Consider the following 6,000-nt stretch of genomic DNA (forward strand, 5'->3'; position numbering starts at 1 on the left):
CATGCGCAGTGTGACAAATTATTCAGGTCAGGAAAGTGGTTGGGAGCTAGAGGCGAGATGGAGCAAGGTGAGCAAAGTGGGCCTATTGACGGATTCAAATATAAAAAGAATGATGATGGTACAGTTAACAAGTACAAGGTTATTTGCAAGATTTGTAAGAAGGAGTTTCAATTTCACCGGAGCTGTTCAAGCTTGAAGTACCATGTCAACGCCAAACATGCGTTTGCTGGGCCGTCAGATTCAGCAAGTGGTTTGCGCCAGACCACGCTGAATGTTTGCAGGCAATTAACAAAATCAACCTCAGATAATTTGATATCTAGCCACTCCTGCAACCACTGTTCCCTGTGAACGACTTTTCTCAGTTGCAGGTCACATTGTGAACAAGAAAAGGTCAGCTTTACTTTCAGAAAATGTGAACAAGTTAGTTTGCCTCAGCAACTGGCTGAAAGATGATGAAGCTCAGTAGATTTGAAAGGTGATGTTCAAACAAAAAGACCAGTTTCAGTGCAACATGTTATAGTAGTTAGCAACTGGATTTTTGAGCAACTGGATTAAAGAATGGAGGAAAAGGTAAAAGATTGTTCTTTGGTTTGATTTAAAAGTTTTATTGAAAATGTTTTTTTTCCACAGATGACTCAAATTGTGCAAAAATGTGGTAGGTCACTGTTATGATTTGACTACATTTATTGCTTTCTGTTCAATTGAATACTGTAAATTGTACATCCTGGTTAAGAGGAATGCCAAAGAGGAAGTGATGGAACATTACAAAGACAAATATTATGGTGTGTAGTATGTTTCAGCTTGATTTAAAACACCATTATTTGTCTGTGTTAATAAACAGACATAATATGAAAATTATGTATCTGTGTCCTGTTATTTATCTTTTGGTATGCATTTCAGAAAAAAAATGGTTAGGATTCAGGTGTAATTGCAAATAGTGATTAATCATGATTAATCCACTGAAAATTCTGATTAATTTGATTAAAAAATGTAATCATTTGACAGCCCTAATATATATATATATATATACAGTGGGGAAAAAAAGTATTTAGTCAGCCACCAGTTGTGCAAGTTCTCCCACTTAAAAAGATGAGAGAGGCCTGTAATTTTCATCATAGGTACACGTCAACTATGACAGACAAAATGAGGAAAAAAATTCCAGAAAATCACATTGTAGGATTTTTAATGAATGTATTTGCAAATTATGGTGGAAAATAAGTATTTGGTCAATAACAAAAGTTTCTCAATACTTTGTTATATACCCTTTGTTGGCAATGACACAGGTCAAACATTTTCTGTAAGTCTTCACAAGGTTTTCACACACTTTTGCTGGTATTTTGGCCCATTCCTCCATGCATATCTCCTCTAGAGCAGTGATGTTTTGGGGCTGTCCCTCCAAAGATTTTCTATGGGGTTGAGATCTGGAGACTGGCTAGGCCACTCCAGGACCTTGAAGTGCTTCTTACGAAGCCACTCCTTCGTTGCCCGGGCGGTGTGTTTGGGATCATTGTCATGCTGAAAGACCCAGCCATGTTTCATCTTCAATGCCCTTGCTGATGGAAGGAGGTTTTCACTCAAAATCTCACGATACATGGCCCCATTCATTCTTTCCTTTACACGGATCAGTCGTCCTGGTCCCTTTGCAGAAAAACAGCCCCAAAGCATGATGTTTCCACCCCCATGCTTCACAGTAGATATGGTGTTCTTTGGATGCAACTCAGCATTCTTTGTCCTCCAAACACGACGAGTTGAGTTTTTACCAAAAAGTTATATTTTGGTTTCATCTGACCATATGACATTCTCCCAATCCTCTTCTGGATCATCCAAATGCACTCTAGCAAACTTCAGATGGGCCTGGACATGTACTGGCTTAAGCAGGGGGACACGTCTTTCACTGCAGGATTTGAGTGCCTGGCGGCGTAGTGTGTTACTGATGGTAGGCTTTGTTACTTTGGTCCCAGCTCTCTGCAGGTCATTCACTAGGTCCCCCCGTGTGGTTCTGGGATTTTTGCTCACCGTTCTTGTGATCATTTTGACCCCACGGGGTGAGATCTTGCGTGGAGCCCCAGATCGAGGGAGATTATCAGTGGTCTTGTATGTCTTCCATTTCCTAATAATTGCTCCCACAGTTGATTTCTTCAAACCAAGCTGCTTACCTATTGCAGATTCAGTCTTCCCAGCCTGGTGCAGGTCTACAATTTTGTTTCTGGTGTCCTTTGACAGCTCTTTGGTCTTGGCCATAGTGGAGTTTGGAGTGTGACTGTTTGAGGTTGTGGACAGGTGTCTTTTATACTGATAACAAGTTCAAACAGGTGCCATTAATACAGGTAACGAGTGGAGGACAGAGGAGCCTCTTAAAGAAGAAGTTACAGGTCTGTGAGAGCCAGAAATCTTGCTTGTTTGTAGGTGACCAAATACTTATTTTCCACCATCATTTGCAAATAAATTCATAAAAAATCCTACAATGTGATTTTCTGGATTTTTTTTCTCAATTTGTCTGTCATAGTTGACGTGTACCTATGATGAAAATTACAGGCCTCTCTCATCTTTTTAAGTGGGAGAACTTGCACAATTGGTGGCTGACTAAATACTATTTTTCCCCACTGTATATATATAAATAAATAACACTGGCTGTTGTTGACAAGCATATTCAGTTCATATACATATTATTAATATTTAATTCAGTGATTGAAATTACGACCCCATCCTCAGCCTATTCCAGCAGGCTATTGGAAAACACAAGCACTTCTTACCTCGAAAATCGCCTAACTATTCATGTTGAATAAATTAGTCTGTTAATTTGAACTAAGCAAGCTGCTAAATAGTTCAGTTTACATCTTGCCTAGGTTACTCATGTAGGCCTATCAGGGGCTATAGGCTACCTGCATCTATCCAAGCAAACCATGGCAAGTTGAAATACAATCATAAACCCAGATTTTTGTCTGTAGCCTATGCCTATTGAACTAACAAGTCAATCTCGCAAATGGGCCATTTATAACTGTTTGTAGTCTTAACTGGCACATAATAATGGCACAATTGCGAGAAAATAGCCTAACATTCATTTTTTAAAAGTTTGTCCAGGTGTTTCTTGCTCAGAGATTGAGCTCCTCTGTCCAACTTTCATCACTCAAACTCCCCTTTCAGATATATCTATAGTTATGTACATGCGCAAAAGGGATTTATTGAAGCATAAGGCCAGAGGTGTGGTATATGGCCAATATAACACGGCTAAGGGCTGTTCTTAAGCATGACTCAACACGGAGTGCCTGGACACAGCCCTTAGCCGTGGTATATTGGCCATATATCACAAACCCCAGAGGAGCCTTATTGCTATTAAAAACTGGTTACCAACGTAATTAGAGCAGTAAAACTAAATGTTTTGTCATACCTGTGGTATACGGTCTGATATACCATGGCTTTCAGCCAATCAGAATTCAGGGCTCAAACCACCCCGTTTATAATTATAAAGCAGATTCGAGCCCTGAAAGCTGATTGGCTGAAAGCTGTGGTATATCAGACCAAATCAAATCAAATGGTATTTGTCACATGCGCTGAATACAACAGGTGTAGACCTTACAGTGAAATGCTTACTTACAAGCCCTTAACCAACAATGCAAACCATATACCATGGGTATGACAAAAAATGACTTTTACGTTGGTAACCAGTTTATACTAGCAATAAGGCACCCTGGGGGTTTGTGGTATATGGCCAATATACCACAGCTAACGGCTGTATCCAGGCACCCCGCATTGCGTCATGCTTAAGAATAGCCCTTAGCCGTGGCATATTAGCCATATGCCATACCTTATTGCTTAATCATAGCAGTCAAACAAGTTAAATCGACAACCATTGATGGAAAATGACCTGGCGAATAAGGGTGAATTATCTTTTCTCTTGCGACATATTCAAATTAGTTTATTATGTCATGTCATAGGTCACAAGAATGATAATTTAGATGAAAACCGAATTTTGCTTCTAAAGTTGTTACAAGTTATGTTGATATTCCTTCTTAATTGGCTCGATAATGTTATGGGGGAAAAAAATATTGTATAAATGTGGCAACTCCTCTCTTGCTATGGGAGAAAAAAAAATTAAGCTTGTTTTCAGCCCTTTTGGACAGGTTTGAATGGTTATTGGATTAGACATTTTAGCTACAACTTGCAACCCTGTCCACCATTGAGATTTCAACAAAACACTTATTGTGGCCCTGTGCCCAAATTACTTTCTAGGACAAATGTATTTTGACTAATGTTTTGTCTAAACACAGTCTAATCTGTTATGATCCACCTGGCTAAAAATGTATCAAAGCCAAATACTCCTAAAACATATGAAGCTAGAAAATCCCATCACCCTCAACCATAAAAGTTAGGTAGTTAGTTTGATAACTAAATAAATGTAGTTAGCTAGATGGTACTCTCACACCCAGAACTAAAATATCGTGTTATTGCGTCAAATGCCCGATTGTGTTAACTAAATGCATCTGTCCACGAGAGATTATGGTAAACTAGTCATTATAAAATTGACATGTCAATGTATGACATTGGGCCTACTACATGTTGTCTTCTGAGGATGCTCTGCCTGGTGTGGCACTCACATACACTGTGGTGGTCAGCTGTGTAGAACATTTGCCATGTTCTTAGTCAGGCTATCTAACTAGATCTGAGATTTCTGTTTTCAATGCAAGGCTAACGAAACTCAGCAAGGTCAGCAACTTGTGGGTACTAGCTTGCAAGCCTAGTAGCAAGTGTCAAGTTAGTTAACTAACCAAGTCAGTGCTAACTAGCTAGCTAATACATAACGTTAGCTACAGCCACATATGGATTGTCGGATTGGGGGGAAAATAATTACTTCTTTATTTTGCTAGTTATAATTACGTTAGCTATCTGTCTAAAGCACTGCTTTGATAGCTAGGCTAACTATAGTTAGCTATTGAAGAGGCTAGCTAACGCATGTAGTCAGTCAAAACAACTTTGTTTACCTGTAGCGCTGTCGCTTGCAAGGTTCGTGGGGGTCTTTCTCAGGTTCCTCGAGCTCAGGCGATAACTAACTAGTTGCTGATGTCCCGTTCTCTCTCAAAAAGCCCATACACTTCAAAAAGACCCGTTCACATCAGCATTGTCCATCTGGTGACGACTCTTTCCCTCTGAACACCAGTGTTGATGGACGCTCGCGAGGAGGCCGAGAATCCTCGGGGTTTCCAAGCCCGCCTTGCAGGCTGTAGCCCCTGCACATGCAACCCCGAGCTCGAGGGTTGTTGTTGTATTTTCTTTGGAAATTGCCTTTCTTCTTTGGAAAAAAATAAGTTTTATTCATATGTATTTTGTTTTGGTGAATGAATGTAAAAATCCTTATTTTGCCGCTGAAAGAATAAAACGCTAACTTTTTTCTCTTGCGATAAGTTGGTTAACATTAGCTTGAATTAGCTACCCATCTAACAATTAGCTAGCTAACATTCACGAGTCAGCGATGAAAGACCAGAGACGGGTGGGTTCAATCCAGCTGCGAGCTCGACAGACAGGTTGTGCTAGCTACCTCACATCGAGAGTCTGCTGCGTACATGACCCTGAACTCACACCCAAATTCAGTCAGATCAAATAGATTCTAATCAGACTCCGAGACTGTTTATGCAATGTAAACAACAAGTATGATACAATGTGTTCGGTCTGAATACCACAGGAAGTGAGGGAGCACTGGCTGCGTTTACACAGGCAGCCCAATTCTGATCTTTTTTTCACTCATTGGTCTTTTGACCACTCAGATAAGCTCTGTAAAATATTTGATAAAAAAATATCTAATGTCATTGCTCAAAAGACCAATTAGTGGAAACAAATATCAGAATTGGGTTCCCTGTGTAAACGCTGCCTAAGAGAGCGCACAACCCAAAACCACATTCAGAAATATGAAGTTGTAGTAGAACGTACATGGGCTATAGGATGATTTAATATGACTGAGCTCTGTCAAAGTGTTCCTGGATTACATGATCATATCAGGAATGATGT

At 39.8% G+C, this 6,000-nt stretch overlaps 1 protein-coding gene across 2 annotated transcripts in view; it reads right to left on the reverse strand.

Moving 5' to 3' along the window:
* Positions 1–5,669, reverse strand: part of LOC121557613 (serine/threonine-protein kinase tousled-like 2) — a 30,676-nt gene extending 25,007 nt beyond the window's left edge. For both annotated transcript variants that reach the window (XM_041871215.2, XM_041871172.2), the window contains exon 1: positions 4,980–5,669. The gene's annotated coding sequence lies outside the window, so the exon portion shown is untranslated. The remainder of the gene's footprint in view (positions 1–4,979) is intronic.
* Positions 5,670–6,000: the final 331 nt, after the last annotated feature.

This window comes from Coregonus clupeaformis, chromosome 1, assembly GCF_020615455.1.
Source record: "Coregonus clupeaformis isolate EN_2021a chromosome 1, ASM2061545v1, whole genome shotgun sequence".
NCBI classification, from domain to species: Eukaryota; Metazoa; Chordata; class Actinopteri; order Salmoniformes; family Salmonidae; genus Coregonus; species Coregonus clupeaformis.